Raw genomic sequence first — 22,723 nt, forward strand, 5'->3', positions numbered from 1 at the left:
AACTACCTACCTACATACCTATCTTTAATGGCGAGATTAAAAGATTTCGTGAGTCAATGTTTACAAAGGAAGGCAGCAGGAAGAGACACAGCCTTTGGATGGGCTCAATACATAGACTGTTGAGGTCACATATCCAGACACAACGTGGCTGTGTCTGAGCCATGCAAGCTGCCTTGCTTTGTACACCATCTCAGCATATATGCTGAATGCAGGAAAATACACGTGTGCACCAGACTTGCTATCTTTAAAGAAATTTTTAGAGCCAAATGAACTGCTGTTAATTGTTTCTGTGAAACTCTTTAGGTGTCTCCTTTCACATTAACTACTCAAAACATAATTAATCTGGAGGGAAAAAAATCTACCATAAAAATTTCCCCATGAGAGAGAAGACTTAAGAAGAGGTAGAAAACTGATCGAGAACTGTACTGTTCAATATAGCAGCCACTAGCCACAAGTGGTTATTAAAATCATAATGAATTAAAATTAAATACAATGAAAAATTCCATCCTCACTTGTACCCCCCAGATTTCAAATGCTTAATAGTGACATGGCTCGTGTCTACAATATCAGACACTTCAGATAAAGAGCATTTCCACCGTTGCAGCAAGTTCCACTGAGCGGTACCAGTTTAGAGGGCTGCTTGGTGATATTAAGCCCTTGGTACAACTGAGGCTCAGAGAGGTCAGAGAGTCTTTAAGAAAGTTATGCTGTTATTAAGTCTCCAGTCTAAAGAAAATGGGGGGGATACCTCAGATAGAGGTGCCAGGAGACTAGGGAGTTCCTTTGAGTAACTCACCTAAACACAACCAAACATGTATATGCACTGTAATTTCCATATGTTACATGTTCAAACATATCCAGGTACAGGTGAGGAGTGGTCTTTATGGCTATTGTCCTCAAATCTGAAGGAACATCCACCTTGCCCCAGGTCAGCATCCTCCTCCCACTTCCTATCCTTGGAATAGGACATTTTCTTCTCTTTCTCTCTGTATACCTTAAAGCTCCAAGTTCTACAGGAGATTCTTCTCCTCAAATCAAACTCAAAATAAGTTGCTCTTTATACCATTTTGGCCACACACATCATCTGGTCCTGTCCTGCCTCACCCTTTTCTTGGGAGCTGATAGAGCTTGTAAAAGATAAACTCAGGATTCTCCTTCTTCTGTTGACCCTGAACTACTTTGTTCCAGAGTTTTTAAAGGAACTGAGTCCATTTCCTTTAGAAGTCTAGAAAATTTGTTGATGAGCAGCTGGATGTGGAAGAAACAGCCTGGTCTCTGGGAGAACTAGACCTGTGTTAGAATCCAGCTCTTCCACTTAGTAGCTGCTACCTGAGTCTCACTTGCCTCATCTCATACATGGTTATACATATGCCTAGTTCATAGTTTTGTGGAGGATGGGATAACATGAGAAGATGTATATTAAGCTACTAACACAGTGTCTGACAAACAGTAGGTGCTCAATATATGGTAGCTAATGATAATAGAAGCAATAAATAACACTTACTAGAGAATAGAACAGAGAGGAAACTGCCTATAGATGGATGGAAGAATCAGGGAGATACATCACGACTACAATAATAATTTAATAGGTAACTAAAGGGATTGACAACCTAAGCCTATTAAAGTTCAGAGTGGAGGGAGGCTACTTCCTTTTGAGGTACTCAAGAAAGTAACCTCAAAAGAGATGGACCTGAAGGATGGGTGAGATTCTAAAACACAGATGGATAACACTGCAGTAGGGGGTGTACTGTGAAGCCTGCAGAAGTCTAGAAAGAGGGAACTGCATGAGAAGAGGCAATGGAGTTGGAAGAAGATGACAGTAATAACAGTTCCTCTTTGTGGATGCCCGACAAGGCAAAGCTCAAATAACATTATGGGATGCCACTGGGGTGTAAAATACACCTGGGGAGTGGAAAGGAGAGAGCACACGAGTCAGGAGAGCCATAGCGAGGAGGACACGGGGTCTCTCTAAGGCTACGTGCCTAATTGCTCATAGTGTTATCTGTTGAAAAAAACATAGGCTTCTGTATTTACTTCCTTGGTCTCCAAAGACCTGTCACATTTATGGTGCTTATTCCCTGCAAAAAATAATAAAAACTATATAAAAACAATGTTGTAGTTAAAGGTTTTAGAGGGTGGGTAAATGGTGCTAAAGTATTAGGACTTCATTACTGAGGATAAAAATTATTTCTTGCTTCATTTTTTGGTATTAGATGCTGCCAGTGTAGGATGATTCTCCAGATTTTGGCATTATAAATTTTTATTCAGAACATTACTCTTAAGTTCCTTCATTTAACCGGGAAACCACAGTCAATATCATGGCAACTATGTTCCAGGGGCTTGTGGATTAATAATTTTATACTTTAAGATGCCTCTTGGCTTGTTATCAAATCCCCTTCTCCCCCAGTAGAGCTGTTTTGGTAGCTAATCTTTAGAAGCAGCATGGACTAAAATAAGGGTTATTTTTAGGCACCTCACCACAGGACAAAGACCATTGCTAGTTTAAGGAATCAACCACCTTTGGATTTTTCCTTAGTCACAGCTGGAGAATAAACAATTTCATTTTTAGATAAAGATAAAACTTCCAACAAGCTAGCATCATATTTCAGAATTAGTAACTGGTCACTTCATTTTTAGTAGCTCAAAGAATATATTTATCTTGTTGATTTAGGCACGAATGTGAAATAGCCTACGTTTGGGGGAACGAGGAGGATTCTCAGTTTAGCAATTCAAATGAATCTCTTTCCACATCATTTTGGCAACGCATGAGACGGCTCACACCAAGAGAATTTTGTGTGTGTGTGCACAGCCAGTTAAGCACGGAGTGGCTTACTCGGCATTCTTAAAGGTTCTAGAAATTCCTCACCCTCCGTTCTTCCCAACATTCATAAATTCCTATTGGCATGTGTCAGGAAGAGAGAGGAGCCAGGAAAAGAGCCTTCAGTGTGGATTTTTTTTCCTAAGGACATCTGATCTTTATAGTTGACTGAGTCCAGCACAACCTTCATCTTAAAAGAATTGAGAAAACTCTGACTGCCAAACCCAAATGCTTCCAAGCCCTAGGTGTTCGAGTCAAAAGCATGCATCCATTTACGTAACACGGTGGCTTAACTGATGCCCAGTTAGGATGTGAGTGGAGCCAACAATCTTCCCAGAAAGCTGAGGATGAGTTTATTTTAAAAAATCATTCATTCTTGCATTCAACAGAGATGAGTTGAGTAAGGGCTAAGAGCAGGCTGTGAGGTGTATGTGCTCTCAGTGAGTCCAGAAAGGAAACAGATTCGCGAACAAACATTTATAGGGAAGAATGATAAATGCTACCATGGACAAGTATCCTAGGACATCTGCACAATGTTTGAGAACATCTGCTCTAGAGTCAGTCAAATACTATCAGATCCTGGTTCTGCCATATGCTGTGAGTTTGAATCATACAGAATTGCCATTTTTGTAGGTAAAAAATGGTTGAATAGGAGTAACTTCGTATGGCTCAATCCAGAGGCTACGTAACACTGCCTCTCTGAACCTCAGTTTTCTTATTTGTAAAGTGATAACACTAATATCTACCCCACAAAAGAGTTCTATCAATTGAAAGTGAGAAAAATTAGATCATACATGGAAATGCTCAGGACAGTGCCTAACTGGTATATGTTGCTTTGTGTGAAGGGTGGTTGGTGTCTTTTGTTTGGAGAAGGCAGTGACTCAAGGTTGTGCTGGACTCAGTCAACTATAGAGATCAGATGTCCTAGGAATTACTAAGGGAATTTGGGGAGACCCTAAAGGCCAGGGATACTCTAAAAGCCTTGGGAGAGAAACAAGCTATGGCCATAGTCTGGCCTCCTCCTCGCCGATCTATTCTACTTCAGTAGCAAGACAGGCACACCCATGAGCCTGGGTGGAGCCCTTTTTAGGGAGGTTAGTACCGGCCAAGAGGCCGTGCTGCTCCCGGGCTGGCTGTCCACGCTGCTCAGCCAGGCTTTCTCCAGAACAGGCTGTTGTGATGTTTAATCTTCCAAGACATTGCTCCTGACGGGAAACATTTGGCTCAGATTTTCAACACTTTCCACAGACATGGACAAACATCAGATTAAAGAATTAAAATGAGACTTCAGCAGGGCTTAGGCGCAACTGTAAGTTCACCGACTCCAGGAGTGGCCCATCTGTGCCCCCCCCCCCCCCATGCCTCTAGTGTGCATGGCAGAATGACATGAGGCAGTTTCTTTCTAATCATTACCCACGTACTTCTGTGGAGCCCACTTCAGAATCGCTGAGTGTATCACTTCAGGCAGCCGTGTCCAACTCAGTAGACGGAGTATGCGACATGAAGGAGAAAAACAGAACTGAAATGCCCAGAAAGGGCCACCAGCTAATTAGTGGTAAAGCTGATATTAAACCCACAGATACTGCCTCTTGACTTAGAAATTTGATTGAGGTTTCTCTCTTTCCCCAGATTACTGGGAGAGCTTCAAAATTAACTGCATATGAAAGGTTTCTAGTAATTCTTAGTCTGTGATCAATTTAATGGTCTCCAGAGAGAAATATGAGCAATGGGATTTTGGAGAACATCTGTGTTAAGAGAGTTCCAGATTTCTTGCTCCTGTAATATTTCTTCAATTTTCCAATCATCATCCATCCCTCCGTCTACATCTCCATCCATTCATCTATATAACTACCCATCTTTTCAGTACATATTTAATCAAATAACCTACTAGGTGCCAAGCCCTGTGTTAAGTATGAGGGATACAAAAATGAAGAAGATATGCATGTTCCCTATGATCATAAAGCTTACAGTTTCCTCCTAAAAATGAAATACTGGTAGATTTTAAATGGATGTATTGTGGATTTAATATCTGTGATATTCTTAAGGGTCACCGTAGATTGAGAACACGGTGCATGCTTCCAAGCCACCAGCAAGAGTAAAAATGTTAAGTTTCCTTTAAGAACTGCTTGCTGTTTACTTACTAGGTGCCGCACAATATGCTGGGTGCTGGGGAGACTGGGCCAGTAAGGACCGGTTCTCTGACTCCAGAAATCTTAGAAACTAGAACATACACAAGCAAGTTTCAGCAGTGCTGGTCGGAATGACCAGAGTCCGTGCTGAGCATTTTAAATCTCCAATTTCAGATTCTCACACAATGACAGGAAGCGGTAGCTTCTCATTCTGCAGATGAGAAAACGGAGGTGTGGAATAATTAAGTGGCTTGTGCACGTTCAGAGTTGGGGTTTGAATGCAGGTCCCTCTGAGTCCAAAATAAAGGCACTGAATCACCATGTTACGTGGCCGCCAGTGCTGGAGGGCCGAGGAAAGGACCTGTGGTCTGAGGCCAGAGGCAAGCTCTATCCATAGGACTTCCAAACACCTGGCTCAAAAGGAGAATACTATGAATTCCCCGGAATTAGGGACTTATGGTGCCTGTAGCCTGTGGGTGCTGAAGAGAGAAAGCATGCCGAGGGACACCTGGAGATACTGTTACATTTCAGTTATCGCTGGGAGAAGATTCCAGATGCCCTGAAGGCTGTTAGAAAGCTCTTCTGACATCTCTGAATGGACAAATCTGTCCTTCAAGATAAAGCTAAAAATATTATTAGAAGTTTTTACAGGTAACATTTCCCTCTTCTGAATTTTTCAGAATACTTGATGTGGTATTTCTATCATATGCCATTCTGAAAATGATTTGGGGTAGCTTTATTATGGATGTATATCTTTCTCTTTTAGAGGAGGAAGCAAATTGTATCTCGTATTTATGTTGACTGTAAGCAGTTAGTGTGTGTGCAGTTAGCCCTTCTATAGTTAGAATGCACACAGACTATTTGTAGACTGTAAAGTCCTCAAATATACGAACTATATCTGAATCATTTATCTCTAAATACCCAACACCAAGCATGGTGTCTAGAACATAGTAAATGCACAACATATTGATATAGAATAAAATAAAGCTGAATATATTTCTTGATTTCATACACAGCAGGTACTCATAATCAACACATCCTCTTATTTTCCTGAAGGCCTCGTATAATAATTCTCTTGTGATCTCTTCTAAGGCAAGATACATCAAGGAATTCATCATAGCCGCACTCCTGGAATTCATTTTTATTCCTTCAGCTATTCGGTAACTACGTGCTATGTGCCAGACACCGCTCTGAACACAGGGGTTATGAAAGTAGCCAAGACAGACAAGGCTCCTTCCCATGGGATTCTAGTCAACATCCCAAGAGTTCCTGAGCTCTGAGCCACCGTTCTGACAATCGCTCGGGTGATCTTGGGCAAGTCACAGCCACTCTTGTAAAATAAGCAAGGGTGTGTGGCTCCAATTCTAGCATCCCTTTGGTTCTAATTATCTATGGTCCATTGCTAATTCAGCAGTATTTCTGCCCAACTTAATTTTGGTTGTTATTTTATTCTTTTTTAATCCTTCCATGAGGACATGTTTTCATTGATTTTTAAGGGATCCAACCCAACCCACAACTTGGGTATGTGTCCTAATCTGGAATTGAACCTGTGACCTTTTGGTGTACAGGTGTACAGGATGACGCTCCAACCACTGAGCAACACCGGCCAGGGCTTGGTTTTTATTTTAGACCCAAGTCAAATGGCCAATACTTAGTACCACACCTCCCAAATACTGTGTTCTTTCTTTAGTTATTTGACTTAAGCATAGGTGGTGCTTTGTGGCTTCCTCTCTCCCATCCTCCTAACAGAAGTTTCATTACCAACCAAATTAAGCCCAAATCTTAATCCATAAAATATTTCCACCGAGACACAATACTGAGGTTCCTATTTGTGGCTTAGTATACCTAAGAAAAGCTCAGATGAAATATGACTAGGTCCATTGATACATTCAGACCACAAACTGCCCTGGTATGGTCTGGTTTTAATTTTTGAAATAAAAATTCTGCAGAGCGCTTGCTTTTCCTCTTCTATTTCTTGCCTAGACAGAAAAGAAAATAAAAAATGGTCTGACCAAGTGGCAGCAACATAGATTCTTAAAAAATTCCCCCCAAAAAGCTTCAAAAATACATTTGCATTCATTTCCCAGTGGAAAAATGGCCTCCTCTGTTTTGGCCTTCATCCAGAATTTTAAGAAATCTGGTCGACTCTTTCACAGTATTGGAAAGTGGTTTTGAGCTCTTCAACCACGGTTAAAATTAGAGAGATTTGTCTAGGTAGAACAGGTTCTAGGTGGACACGTAACTCTAAACTCGAGACTTTCTGAAAACGGCTCTGACACAATGGCCTATGTCAGCTATAACCAGCCACCCAATGCCAAAGATACAGCCTCGAAAAGCCTCGAAAAGCCTGAAGGAGGCACTGTGATGGGAGAGAGAACATAGTTTTCTCAGTCAGGAGGACCCGAGTTCAAATTCTGTTTACCTGCTTGGGAACCTGAGACAAAGTCCTATAATTTTTCTAAACTGTGGCTTCTTCACATGTAAAACAGAGCTCTTTGCAGGGTTGTTGGAGACAGTGAATAGAATAAAAGCCCGAGTATTAATACTAACTGCTAACTAAATGTTAACACCTAGTCTCCTTTTCTCTCCTTTCCTTTGTGTCCTCCCCTATGAGGAAGCTCCATAACATGGAATATATCTTTAAAAATAGACCATGATGTTGTAGAAGTTCATGAATTGGTGAAGAGGCTGAATTGGTTTGGGATGACAATTCAGTTTTCGTTCATATATCCACCTCAGTTAGCTGATGTGGTCCCCAGAACTGCCTTGAGAAGGACTCTGTGGCCATGTTTGGACTCAAGGGGAAAAATACTGTGATGGATTAGCACTGTCTGCCATGGGTATGGAATGGGGGGAGTGTTGATATGTATGCCAAATATTTGGCATAGCGAAACTAGATAGCTTCGGCAGTCTTTTCCAGCTCAACGTGCTGATATTCAAATGAATGGAATGCTGCTTGAGTGAGGCCTGTGCCCCTGTGTCGGAGGGAGGGAGCCAGGGGCAGTCATTGACAATTATAAAAGCCTGTCTGAATCACGTTCAATAAAGTTTGATGCATTTTGATAAACGTTGACTCCCGAAATGGAAATGTGCCTCTAAGACTGGACTTCCACGGACAACTAAGACTACTCCAGACATACTTTCATCACCTACTTTATTTCTCAAAATGGGGTCATTTGAATGTTACCGTAATAACTAACATGGATAGAAAACACCTATGTCCAGAACTGCTTTACCTGTCTCATGGAATCCTCCCCCGATCTCTGAGGTAGCTGCCTTTATTTTTCTCAGTTTACAGATCAGGAAACTGAGGCTCACCCAGCTCATGGTCATGCATCTGGAAAGGGCAGTAGGGATTTAATTCTGGTGGACTGACTCATGAGTAGAGACCCCATTCCTGCCCATCAGCTTTGCTGTAGTCCTTTAATGATGTCATAGGGTGGTTTTTCTGTGACTAAATTAGGACTAACTTCAAAAGGACCCAGTGGTCAGGGTCCAGAATAAATATTAGCCATGAAAAACCTTTATGACGTACAGAGAGAGCAGGAGGAGCTGCCCATGAGCCTGAAATATAGAGATATTTCTAACCCTCGACTTTGATTGAATTTAGCTGTTCAAGCCACATTAACATGCTGACAGGTATTAATGCAAGGGGAAATTTTTTCTAATTAAACATTTTTGGCAACTGCTATTTTGAACCAAATGTTCTTTGAAACCAAGCAAATTACACAGCTTTTGAGGTTTCCCAGGGTTTTAAAGTGTTTGTGTTCCCTGGAAATCTCCAAGAAGGGGAGCATTTATAGAGTGTTTCCCAAACTCGGTTGTTTAGTGTTTGAAGAACATCACTCTTAGACTCTTTATCTTTTCATTTCCTTACAAAGGATAGGGCAAAGTGTGTTTTCAGTTGTATGGAAAGTAGTACAATAATTAATAAATAATACAAGAATAGACCCCGTTTCACATACAATGGTAAGACTACTTTTGTCCCACCCTGTGCAGGAGTAATGATATACCTATGAATGGTAAGGATTGAGGCTCTCTAGCAAGTTAAACTAAGATTGAGGCAAACAGTTTAACATTTATCCTGCGCCTGACACTTAGCAAATGCCATTGAGTTGGGACATCATATAAAGCAAGATTCATTGTTCAGGTTGAAGAAGTAATATTTATGCGATAAGTATCAGAGGGAAATTCAACATCATTGATGAAAGTAGAGTTGTTAGATTCCTCAAATGGGACCTCTTAGGAGAATGATGTTGGGGATTTGGGGTGTGCATGAGTATTTTTTTACATTTTTAACTTGAGGGGAGCACAAAGCCAAATGTACTATAATATCTGTGTCTTGGGCAAATCCTCAAAGCCCCGGGAAACAGCTTACTCTGCTTGAGTATGGCCTGGAGAGAGTAAGTGAGAGAAAGATAACGTGAGAAGTAGCAGACAGGGGAGCTTAAACATCTCTACTTTCTGGAAAATTGGACCTCATGCTATGTACTATCTGAAAAAAAAAAAAACAACAAAAACATTGGTTCCAAGAAATTAGTTTGAGGATTTAGAAGGTCTAGAGACTCTAGACATTACAACTTCTATTTTTTAAAGAAGGAACTTAGATGAACAAGTAAACAAGCAAATAACTAAGAAAAGGGGGAAATCCCCTTCTAGACAGGATCATTTAATTTAGCATATGACAGAAAAGTCAAGAAATTTGGCCTGAGAGAGATAATGAGGAACAAAATGGCATGAAACATACAAATGAATAACTCTTCTAAGATTTTTCTACACTACCTTCAGGTATAGAGTTTGGCATATATTTTTGGAGAGGGACTGACTAGATGAGTATTTCTATTTCTCTCTCTCTCTCTCTCTCTCTCTATATATATATATATATATATTTATATATATATAATATATATATTAATAATGGCATAAATAAATGAGCACGGCTGTTCCAATTAAACTTTATTTACAAAAGTAGGCCATTACTCAATATATGGTGACCCGTGCTGGAATATAGTAGTTAGTTAATAAATGGCAACTAGTATTATAAAAACCAAATTTAGATTGAACTAGACAGGAAGGAAACTAACCATTTGTTGCCAGGCTACTATATACCTGTTTTGTGCCAAGCCTTATGCTAGATGTTTTTGTTATAGATGCCATCAATTATCACTTATCGCGGCAACCTGGTGAGGTAGGTATTACGGCTATTGAAAAGCCAAACTGATACTCTGGGAAGGTCAGCAACTGGCCTAAGAGACAGCCAGTTTTTGGACTTTGAACTACTACCAGGTTGACTCATCAGGCAACTCTCTGCAGTTTGTATAAGGGGGAAAATCAGCACTGTTTGATAAAATAAGAGCTCAGAGCCCCAGCAGACCCCCTCATCTTCTGTTTCCTAGACCTTCAGCAGCAATCTGGTAGCTGTTCACACGTAGGCACTGAAATATTTGACCTCTGTCTTCCTTCCAGAGCCTCTGGCTGTACGTTTTATACACTTCCCCTTTGGAGGGTGCTTAAGCCAAGGTGTACTGTTTGCAAATGCTTATTAGCTTCGAGGAAGATGTTGGCAAGTTTCTTTTGGCCTGAGATGGTGTTCCAGGGTCTGCTTAAGCCTGGCTGTGCTCATTGATCATCTTAGCCAAAAAGAGTTGTTAATTAGGGTGACATCCTGCTTGTCTATACCCCTAGAGCTAGTTTTCTTGTTCTGGGCATGCCTGTTTTGGCTCAAGTGGTTTGTTTGGCTGATTATTGTAGGTCTAGGTGAGGGGAGCAAATCCATAGTCCTTTTAAATTCTACAAAGCTTTGTGCTCCAGTTTAGAATGGACTGGACTATACTCCAAGATGCTTTTAGGTAGATGCCTGTAGGAAAAGGTGAAAAAAATTTGGGGATACTGGCTGAAACAAAGCTGAATAGATTAGCTGCTACAGGATTTCTCAGGTCGTGCATCCTTCTACCCAAAATCTCCCTTTGGCTTCTAATCACACACAAGAAAAGCCTAACTCCTGGCCACTGCCCACAGAGCTCATTTCCTCATTTCATTCAGATCTCTGCTCCAACATCACCTCCATGTCCCACCCTGTCTAAGAGATCAACCTCACACCACCAGTCATTGCCTGTTCCCTTACTGTATTTTATATTCCTTCTTAGAAAATATCTACCTGAAATTGTGCTATGAATTTATTTGATTACTTTTCATTGTCTACCTTCTTCCACCATAATGTAAACTCCACGAATAAGAGGATCTTGTTTTCTCCAACCCTTAGAACTATGTATTAGTGGACGTATGAACTATGAATTTCCAAGAACAGGACCAAGTCTCAAGTATTCCTCAAACTCTTCTGGTCATAGAATACTTTTTAAGGTGCACCCTACAGAATACATTATTGGGAAATACTTTATTACTAAGAACCATTACAAAAACAAAGACAAAAAAAATTCAAAAACAAAGACAAAAAAAAGTAAGTTCAGTTTCTGTGCTAAGTAATGCACTGGCACTGCGTCACTTACTCATCACAATAACCATAAGAAGTAGGTGCTGCTATTTTTCATTTGATACAGATGAGAAATATGAGACTTAGGGAAGTACCTTGGCCAAGATCACAAACAGATAGCAAGCTCTTGAACCCAGAACTTTCTGATGCTAAAGCCATACTCTTAGTTATTATCCAATCCTTCCCCTGGGCTGTGAATTTCTCCATATCCTAAGACAGAGAACTGTTTGTCTCCATTCCTTCCTTGAGCCCTTTCCTGCCTTCCACTAGTTGTAGGCTGACCCTTGTTATAACCTCCAGATTTTCCTATCTCCTGTGACTCAGCCTCAAATCCCCAGACGGGCCTTCTCTGTCCTTGGTACTGGTTTTACAAAACCCCAGGCAGTGCATGCTGTGATTCTGAGAGCCACCTCTGAAAGCAAGGACATTCCTTGAAGTCTGTGTCCCCAGACTGTGCTGGCTTCCTCCTGTCATATGCTATGACATCACTCTGCAGGGCTGAGAAACTGGAGGGCAAAGTATGAAAGTCTGCTGAGGAAGGGGAAGTCCAAACCTGGGAAACAACAAGGGCTGCTGTCTGCTATTGAGGATTAATTTTATTCTAGTTGAGCTCAGTTACAGATAAAATGGGTACAGATTCTCATTTCAAGAACTTCATTAGCAGGAGTCGACCTGTGAGCAGACAGGCAATTCCAGAATGACATGATAATGATAGAGAAAAACAAGGGGGAAAGGGTCATCTCATTTCCCAGGAGAAGGTAGTTTCTAAGCTGAATTTTGAAAGGAGATTGTGAGTAGGAAAGAGAATAGCATTTGGGAGGGCATGTAAGGCATGGAATTGTGGCTGGTAGGGAGGGCATTTGGAGACCAGGAGCCAGATCATGAAAAACACTGAACACCAGTCTGGGAATTTGAATTTTTCCTATAGTCAGAAGAGAACCATTTGAAAATCTTTAGGCTTAGGAGGAATGTGACTGCTACAACCGAAGTAAAACTGGTGGATGGGGGCCAATGGGAAGCTGTTGCAGTGCTCCATCTGTGAGGTGCCACAGCCTGAACCAGGGTGATGGGGGTGATGAGTAGGCAGTGATTTACTTGTCAAGGCAGAAGAGTCCACAAGATTTGGTATATGGAAGGCTAGTAAAAAAGGTGGAAAGGGCGACAGAATTAATCCTAGATTTTAGCTTCATTACATCTGCTAATAGAGGAATAGGTTGGGGAGAAGGGCAATGAATCAGTTTCAGTTTGGGTCACTTTGAATGTCATGCCTTTGAATAAAATACATTTGAAGTCCTTGCCTTGGAAGATTGTGCCCTGGGGTGATGTTTAAGAGGAAGCATGGCTCCCCAGTGAACTATAACATTTAATGCAAAACACCTGGCTTCACCTTATAACTGGAAGAGAAGCTTAAACTAGATATTATTGATTACTCATCATCAACACAAGTACAGGAGGGTTGGATAAATTTGTCATTGATGAGAAGTTGTCGGAAATTGGTGAATTGGGAAGGCACTCTAAGATGGTTCCCAATGATACTGCCTCCTGCTCATCACATCTTGTGTCATTCTCTCTCCTTGAGTGTGGGATGGTCTAGGCCAGTGATGGCGAACCTATGACATGCGTGTCAGAGGTGACACGCAAACTCATTTTTTTGGTTGATTTTTCTTTGTTAAATGGCATTTAAATACATAAAATAAATATCAAAAATATAAGTCTTTGTTTTACTATGGTTGCAAATATCAAAAAATTTCTATATGTGACACGGCACCAGAGTTAAGTTAGGGTTTCTCAAAATGCTGACACACCGAGCTCAAAAGGTTCGCCATCACTGGTCTAGTGTCTTGCTTGTGACCAATGTGATATGGCTAAGCTGATGGGATGTCACTTGCACTATTAGGCTACACAAGATTGTGAGGTCTGTTTTGCTGACAGGCTCTCTGGCTTTGATGAAGCAAATGCCAATATTGGAGACACCCAGGTGGAAGGAAGTGAGAGTGGCCTTGGGCCAACAGCCAGCAAGGAACTGAAGTCCTCAATCCAACAGCCCTGGAGGAACTGAGTCCAGCCAACAGCCACCTGAGTGAGCTTAGAAGCGAACCTTCAGACATGACCTCAATCCTGGCCAACCCTGTGATGGTAGCCTTGTGAGAGACCCTGAGATAGAAGACCCATCTAAGCTGAGTGTGGAATCCTGACCTATAGAGACCATAACACAAGAAATGTGTGTTGTTGGTTCGCAATAGATAACGAATACAGAGGACTCCTTGCTCCATGTATGCCGAAGTGTAAAACTGTTAATTTTTCCCTTTTAAACAATGTATTAACTCTGACACTTTTTATATTGTCTCTGGCTTCCAAGAGCAAGAGTCAAAGGAACTACAATTCAGTCCTGACCCTGTTGCCAACTGGCATGAAATCTTAGATTTTTTCCCTCTGTGGGTCTCAGTTTCACTATCTTTAAAGTGAAGGGAATAAACTAGGCCACCAATTCACAAAACCTCTTATTTTTTTTTTGGTCACAGAACTCTTTCATTAAATGACATTTCACAAGGAAGCTCAGTGTGCAAAGCAGATCAAAGTAGCGGTGTTTTAGTTGAAATAAGGTTGAGAGCAGCCCCGGCCTTTTGAAAAAAAGTAAGTTTTTAATTATTTCAGAGCGGGAGAGAGAGAAATACCAGTGAAGAGAGAGAATCATTGATCAGCTGCCTCCTACACGCCCCCTACTGGGTGGGGATCGAGCCCACAATCCAGGCCCTGACTGGGAATCAAACCGTAACCTCCTGGTTCATGGGTTGATGCTCAATCACTAAGCAAGTCTGCCCGGCCTAGCCTTAGCCTTTACAACCAGTGGCCAAGCCCCTGGCTTGGAGATTGCTGAGCCCTTTTGGTTTCAATATTCTATGCATTTTAGGGAGACTTTTTTGTTTTGTTTATTTTCTAACAACTTACACTTAGAGGTTAGATCACTGTTCTGTGACAGCAATAGATATTGTTTGTTAGACAGCAATAGATAACGAATACAGAGGACTCCTTGGTTCCATATATGCCAAAGCCATCTCTGTGACCATCCCAGGGCCCACAGCATAAGTACTCAGAGGGCAGGCCACTTCAGAAGAACTCAAGGTGTACCTGCTTAAGGTGGTTTTCTCTCTGAACCCATCTGGGGGCTGAGTGTTGACCGCCTCCCCGCCCCATTGCTCCAAAGATCCCTTGTCCACCTAAAGTCCACCACCAGCAACTCTCTTAGTTGTGCTAAGTATTTGCCCTCGGTACGGAACTACCCTTTAAAAATGTAAATGATAGATTTATGATGAGTAGGCAGTGATTTACTTGTCAAGGCGAAGAGTCCACAAGATTTGGTGTATGGAAGGGTAGTAAAAAATGTGGAAAGGGCGACAGAATTAATCCTAGATTTTAGCTTCATTACATTTGCTAATAGAGGAATAGGTTGGGGAGAAGGGCAATGAATGTGCTTCTGATTTGGGGGTGATGGGGACATGGGTCTGGCTCCATCCCTCTGAGTCCTAGAACTCAGGGGATAAAGACCTGTCTCATGGATGTACTTGACCTCAATGGCATGCAGTCAGGTGGAGGGGGAGCCCTTCATCAGTTGTGATACATGGGGGTCACTGGGGGAAGCAGAGAACTCTGCAGGAACCAGGAAGTGGGTGTGTACACCAGCCTGCCAGGCACACTCATCTCACTCAGGCTGTACTTGACTATGTGCGTCCATGCTCCAGGTCTCAGGACAGTGGGAGGGATGAGGAGTGCGTCAGGCTTCATTCTCCTACAGCTCAGAGCTCAGGAGAGGAAGCATATTACATCAGAAACAATGCACTATACTGAGTGTCTACAGGAAGTGAAACCTGAAGGAGCAAGTTAGAGGCCCCAACAGTGGCAACCCTGCAGAAGAGAACACGAGGGCTGGGAAGACAAGAGTCGGACTCTTCCTCAGCTTTGCTGTGTCTGCCCTCTCTGGTGTCAGAAGATGAATTATGGGCTGAGCATGACTTGCTTACCAGGCGGATTATACACACTTGCTTGGGATTTGAAACTGGCTCTGAGTTCTGGCTCCAGCAATGACTATCTGTGTGATGTTGGGGAAGGAAGCTACTTAAACTTACAGCCTCAGGTTCCCGTGTCTGAATTGCTGGAAACGACAGTGCATGATTCAATGGCATACTGCCTGTAGAGTACTCAGTAAATATTGGCTATTACGATCATTCCCAAGGCCCCTCCTAGGAGAACTTTTTGGACACGTGCATGCAGAAGTTAGTAGCAGCCAGTTCACCTCCTCCAGGGTCAGAGTTGATCAGCAGTTAATTCTAAAGCAAACTGTCTACTCAGAGCTTAGGAAATACGTCTGGCTCTTGACATAGGGTGTTTGGAGAGGGTCCAAGGGCCAACTAAACCTATTTGGGTTACTACAGCTGCATCATGAAGGATCTGTGAATTGCAGGAAATTTTAAAAATCTGAGCTAAGTTGGCATGAAATAATTTTTATCATTTCCATTAACAAATACACTAAAATAGACATGGAAGGGATTTTCCATTCATGGTCTTATTTCAACAAGAGCATTTCCATTTTATCCAATGGTGGAGGACCAGAGGGATTACTTAAGCACTGAACTAGGTGGTTGCTTAAGTTCAGGAGAGACGGGAAGCATGAGACAAAGGAGAAGGAAACAGAGTCAGATTTCTGGGCTTAATTAAGGGCATAACTGGGAGAGAGAGAGAGAGAGAGAGAGAGAGAGAGAGAGAGAGAGAGAGAGAGAGAGAGAGAGAGAAAGGTCTGGTCCCAGGTTACAATCAGGTAGGACACAGACTTTTCTCTTAAGCGAGGCCACTGCTGTTTTTGTCTTGGGTGGCAATATTGCCTGGAGTTTGAGGGGGATTTCCCCTTGGAAAGGAGACTTCATCTAATGTTTCCCACATGTTGAAGGTGTTCATTCTAGCCTGGGATTAGATTCAAGGGGGTTCCCTGTCATGTCCTCAAAGTGAGAAGTGATTGAGTTCTTACCCTCCTCTCCGAGGCTACAAGGGAGTTTGTGGCTCAGAACCTACGGCCATTTCCTGATCCTCCCGGAGTTCACTGCCCCAAGGCTGCACACCAATTTGACTCTCTCCCCGTTAGCCCTTTTAAAACCAGGTGCTCAGTGCACCTGGCTGTCGAGAGGGTGCAGGTACAGGTACAGCCCTGCTTTCCCAGGCAGAGCTCCCACCTGTCCTGCATGGAAATGTGTGAGCATCTTTCTGCAATAAAAAATCAGTGGTAATGACCTCGTTGCTACCTCTAGGATCATTCTTCTCTCTCCCGGGGCTGAAATTTGAACTTTTCTGTTTCCAGGCAGAGAAGGGCCCCACTAAGGTTGACCTTTTCTGAGGGCCATGAAAAATGATATATGCCAGGCCATTCCATAAAATCAATAGACAGCAATGGGTTGGGGGCTTCTCTACCACTTGGCCAATCACTGGGAGACACTGCTTAAGGTTCTGTAAGAGGTAAGCCCGGCCTGCCTTCATGGGAAAGGCAGCATAGTGGAAAGAATGGGAGGGCTTTAGCCAGAAGGCTTGGGTTCAAAGCCAACTCCGCTCCTCACTTATGGAAAACCCTCGGATGAGTCACTTTACTTCCTTGAGCCTCGACTTTTTTTTGGCCATAAAAATGGAGCTAGTCATTCATAACTTTCAGTGTTAGAGTGGGAATTATGAGAAACCACCCTTCTATCACACATGCGATATAGTATAACCTTCAACATTAACCATTTTGAGTGTGTGTGTACTTAACCATCACAAAGAGATTGTGCATTATGAGTCAACTAAATGGTACCTGCTTTCTGCTTTTCAAACGGACACGATTTAGTGGAGGGACTTGTGCTTGAAGCCAGAGGGATATGTTTTCCCTATAAGGAAGCATGGGTGTGCCACGGCCGGACGGCTCAGTTGGTTGGAGTGTCGTCCACACACCAGAAGTTTTGGGGTTGGATTCCATGTTAGGGCACCTATCTAGGTTTTGGGTTCCATCCTCGGGTGGGGGTATATGGGCAGCAACCAACTGATGTTTCTCTCTCTCATCAATGTTTCCCCTCTTTCTCTCTCCCCTTCTCTCTAAAAACATATCCTAGGGTGAGAATAAAAAAAAAAGGAAGTATGGGTGTATGTCTATAGAAATCAAGGGGCATGGGTGTGTGTCTACAGAAATCAAAGGGCAGGAGAGAATGGGCGTTCTGAGTTCTCTGTGAGCATTAGAAAGGGTAGGATTAAGAGGGACGTGTTTTTCATTCTGTCAGCTTGAATTCCCTTTCCAAATTCCATTCTGGTTATATGATCAGGCTACCACTGAATTTATGGGTTGCCACAGTCTGGCTGGAGGAGCAGATTTAGTCAGAAAGAAAGTTTATTCCTTCTAAAGGTAGCTCAAGAAGCAGCAGCATTTGGCATGTACACAGTGGAATGTGCTTCTGATTTGGGGGTTATGGGGACATGGGTCTGGCTCTATCCCTCAGAGTCCTAGAACTCAGGAAAATGGTCTCATTCTCTTTGCTTTTCAAGCCATGTCTCTGTCTAATAGGTATGGTCCATTTCTCAGGGACATGTGGCTACTTAGTGAGATGATATATGCAAAGGGCCTATAGATTATCATTACATTAATTAAAGCAATCATCCTTCTTGTCTGATCGCTGTGGCTAGGACTTCCGCACTGTGTTGCTAAGAGTGGTGAAAGCAGACATCCCTGTCTTGTTTCTGATTTTAAGGGAAATGCTTTTAGTTTTTGCCCATTGAGTGTGATGTTGGCTGTGTGTCTGTCATATATGGCCTTTATGAAGCTGAGAAGAAAATAGAAACAGAGGCATGGATGCATGCAACACACTGACAGCTGCCGGAGAGGAGAGGGGAGCGAAGAACTGGGTGAAAGAAGAAGGGGTTAGTCAAAGAACAAACATACATAACCCATAGGCACAGACAACAGTGCGGTGATGCCCAAGGGAAGGGGTCGGGGCATTGGCAGAGGTGGGCAAAGGGGGGATGGGAACATCTGTAATAGTTTCACAATAAAAGTAAGGTAAGAAAATCATCCTTCCTTTAGCATTTTGTGCTTCCCACACATATTCTTGTCTACTGTACTACTTAGGAAATTGCTCCGACTTCCATTAGAGGTGGAACTCAGAGAGGCACAGATCCTTGCCAAAGTGAAAAATTGCAGCCTAGATGCACACCACCTGGCTTCATTGCGTTTACCTATGTGTTTTGTGTTCAAGGTTCTATGGAAATGTCCCAGAGGCTGAGAGCAACAAGGTGAGTATTGGACCCTTCACCCCCATTTCAACCCCATCAGCCTCACATTTCACTGCCAGATATTGGGGTTTTGCCCTCAATTTCATTTAATGAATATGAAAACCATTGTCTGAGAACAATTAGTCTTGGATAAGTCCCTGTAAACAATTAAACCAAGAAAAGCCTCCGTTTATTGAGCTCTTACTATGTGCGAGGTAGTGTGCCAAGAATCTGCCACATATGATCTCATCTGAGCTCTGTGAGGTTAAGATCAGCATCCTCTTTATACGGATGACAAAGCTGAGGGCTGAAAGGTCAGTGACATCTTGGGGGTTGCGGAGATAGTGGGAGATGAGATAGGGAAACTAGGTATTTCAAACAAAGCATTAAAACACACACACTAACAACTAAGTTTAGCAGCACCCCTCTCAATCTTTATCTACATTCTGTTTAGCAAATCAGAGAATATTCATCTTGTGCGCCCTTTTCTTCCCCCAAACATGTCACGTCACCTCATCACACCTCACAGGGCCGAAGTGCACTCACATCTATTGCAAAGGGCTCCGATACACCCTATGCCAGCAAACTTTCCACAGGGTCCTTAGCACGGGACAAACCTTCCCCAGCCCTGAGCTGGGCTTGCCATATTGCAGGACAAGGCGGAAAGCAGGCTGGGGTGGGCAGCAGGTCTTATTTCTAAAGCACATATGGGAAAGCTCCATAAAAAGGGTGAGAGTCGGGGGAAGTCCACAAAACCTGAGAAAGAAGTACTCATTCTTCAAGCGGGGCTCTCGCCTGCTCTCCCTCTGGACAGAAAGCATTTCCAAAGCGTCCCCCGGCAGCATCGTGCTTTATGGCTGACAGCTTTAGAATCTGCAAAGGCCCGAACTCAAAACCCGGCGCATTCTGGAGTCAGAACCCAGCATTTCTATCAGCCCCAGGCGGCTCCCTTTTCTCCCAACCTGTGCCAACACAGCCTCCTGCTTGTAAAATACAGCCAAGACTCCGACCTGCCAGCCTAGTGAGACACCTCAGACCTGGCAAGATAAAATGCCAGAGAGTGGGACAGGCTGGTGAGGAACGCACGAGAAGCAATCCAACGTTGGCCAAGTGCCCCTTTTAACCTCCAAGGGGAGGGCAGTTATGGGAAATGCCAATGACTATCCAAACTTCCAGTTACGGAGCAATCACTCCTTTTCTCTTCATAATGACAACAGAAGTTATCCTGCCCATTTTAGAGAAGTAAAAACTGAGGCTCAAAGAGGTTATGTACTTTCAACAAGGTCACACATGGGGTGGCGGTGGTGGGGATACGAAAGGGATCCCCAGTGTCAAAACCTGAGCTCTTAATCCCCTACAGCACCAATGAGAGAGAGGAACCCCTGTGTTCTTTCCAGTCAGCCAGGGGAAGTAGAGCTCCCCTGATCCTGGGGGAGAATTTGTCTCTTGGGGCTTTCTCTAAAGAGAAATCAGGAGGGAGAGGTGATTCTAGAAAGATATGGCATACTGCTGGCTCTAAGCACCCCGAACATGCCCATGTGCCCAGCCCAAGGACCAGTGGATCAGGAGGCATCTGCAGGGAGTCCCCACCCTTCACAACAGGGGTGTCCAGCTCTCTGGTCTCAGAGCCTGTAGCTGTCTGGTCACCTGGCCCTAGGAGTCACCTTTGGGCTCCTGTCCCCAGCCCTCACCCCTTCCCCTATCTGACCACAGGGTGGATGTTGTGAATGAGGGGGTGATACAAAAGGGAAAGCTGTAAGGTAAGGGTTGTTTAGATGGAAATGTGTATTGTTCTCTCCACAATCTTCTATCAATCCCCCCCTATCCCATCCCAGTGTAACGCTATGGACAAACTTCAATTTGCAAACCAACTTCCCTAACCTTCCCAGAAACCTGCGCAGGTGAATCAGCCAGGCAGGGAGTGAAACGAAAGTTCTTAGTTTCCCTCTGCACAGATAAAAACTTTTTTACCGAAAGTTCCTTCCATGTGTGACTATTCGTAGAACTAGAACAAACAGACGAAAGTTTACAGAAAACAGCCCAGGTGCGCCCAGATCAGAATAAATACCCCACGTTGCTAGCGGCGCAAAGAAAACAAAAGTTTTGTAATTATGAAAAATGCAACCCACTTGGTACCAGGAAGGCAAACAGTATGTCATAATGATCTTTGGTGATGGGGCGAAACAGACTTACCTTTCCGGAGCTGCAAACAACCTAGATTCTTGAATGAACCAGCTCCATGGAATGAGTGCCTGGAGGTGAGCAGCAGCGGGCTCCCAGGTGGCTGCCCCCAGAGTCCCCCCACCTCGCGCTGCCTTTGTTCCGAGGAGGGGCTGGCGTGTGTGCGCGGGAGAGCGTGGGACAGTAGGCGGCTGTGGCCAGTGCAGCCAGCTTTGGCTGGCTTATATAGCGAGCTCCTTCCTCTGTAATGGGACGCCTCGCCTCCAGACATCCTTTCCCACTTTTTCAGTTGGCGAATTAAAGGAACAGCCCTCCCAGCGGAGGAGCGGGGTTAGCTCACGAAAGAGCTCTCTGCCTGCTCTCTGCCAGGAAAAGAGCTCATTTGCATACAATTTATGGCGAAAGTAGGAATTCCTGCTCCCCTCCCTCCTGCCCCTGACTCAGAGCAGCTGGGAGTGATGTGTGAGTTTTGCTTTGCTCCCCAAACGGATTTTCTGATTGTGAGACAGAAGCCCGGGGAGGGAGAGGCAGCAGGAGCAGGGGTCTGGCTCTGCACCTCCGCAGGCGGGAAACGTGACTGTGACCGGGCTCCCTGAGCTCTGGGCAGCAGCTGCTCAGTGGCACCTCTGAGAAAGCAAATGTGTTCCTGGAAAGAGGAGATAAAGCCCTTCAGAAGCTGGGGAGGTTTGGGTTTCTCTGGGCCAGCAGAAAGATAGCCCAGGATTAGTTCTCAGCAGGTGGAGACAGGGCCACAGCCCAGATCTGCCCATCTCCTCTGGGAGGCAGCCATGCCAGCTGCCTGGAGGCGGCATTGTCCCAGCCCCAGTGCCCCACAGGGAGCAGCTTTCTGACCCTGTGCACACGCCCTGCGCCTGGTCCTGTCTTCTAAGCTGCATCTCCCGGGGAAAGTTCTCTGAGGCTTATTCTCAATGCTGAAAGGTGTTGGCCACAAACAAAGAGAAAAAAAAAAAGTAATGTCTGGGGAGGAAAAAATGTCTCTATACCCTTCTAGGTTTTCTGCCCTGTTTAAGAATTAAATTGGTGCGAGATGGATTAACAGGAGGAAATGAAGTTGAATTTTGTATGTATGGGGGCTCCATAAGAATATGAAGAGTCCCTAGATGGCCAGGCAGTGGGGCTTCCGTGCCATTCTGAAGGGAGAAGGGGCAGAAGTGGGGCTGCAAAGGGGAGGAAAGCAGATCACATGAAGATGACAAAACAAATACTTGCCGGCGCCCAAAGGCAATGGGACACACAGGGGACTTTGGTCTTCAGGCCCTGCCCCCTATTCTCTGCAGATCTCTCTGCTGACAGTGCCCACCCCGGACAACCCTTTAAATTCCTGTCGGCAGTTAAGGGGGCAAGTTCAAAAGCCCTGCTCGAGTCTTTTGTTTCTTGAAAACAATCAGCCTAAAATATTCCCCATGCCAAAGAAACACATTTTGGGGTGGCAACATCCTGCTCCCTCCAGTAACAACTGAATCTTTGACACATAAGCTGTGCCTCTGCCCTCCAGCCTGCTGTGGGTGGCTTCCAAGCTCTGAGTCATCATAGGTTTGGTGGTTAGGATGCATCCAGTACCCTCGGGGCTCACACAGGCATTTGAGGGGATGGGAAGAAGCCAGGGCACGGCACCCATGCTTGAGCTTGTCACAGCGCGTGGTCGTTTTGTGACAGTGGAGGGCCAGGGACATGAGGCATCGTGGAACCTCCTCCGTTAGGTCTATATTAAGTACCATGCAAAGTGCTTTGTGGACGTTATTTTGTAACATCCTGGCAATCTCCCTGTGATAGGCACCAAGTGCTGTCGGACCCTTTTCACAGACAAGA

The 22,723-nt window shown here is 43.9% G+C and overlaps 1 protein-coding gene across 13 annotated transcripts in view; it reads right to left on the reverse strand.

The window, feature by feature from the left end:
- The window catches only part of TNC (tenascin C), a 90,633-nt gene extending 69,461 nt beyond the window's left edge, over positions 1-21,172 (reverse strand). For 4 of the 13 annotated variants that reach the window (XM_036329811.1, XM_036329812.1, XM_036329813.1 and 1 more), the window contains exon 1: positions 20,906-21,166. The gene's annotated coding sequence lies outside the window, so the exon portion shown is untranslated. Of the gene's footprint in view, positions 1-6,792; positions 6,897-20,905 lie in introns of those variants that run through there. The other 9 variants (XM_036329818.1, XM_036329817.1, XM_036329816.1 and 6 more) reach the window with 6 other exon arrangements.
- Between the last annotated feature and the right edge of the window lie 1,551 nt (positions 21,173-22,723).

This window comes from Myotis myotis, unplaced genomic scaffold, assembly GCF_014108235.1.
Source record: "Myotis myotis isolate mMyoMyo1 unplaced genomic scaffold, mMyoMyo1.p scaffold_m19_p_12, whole genome shotgun sequence".
Taxonomy (NCBI): domain Eukaryota; kingdom Metazoa; phylum Chordata; class Mammalia; order Chiroptera; family Vespertilionidae; genus Myotis; species Myotis myotis.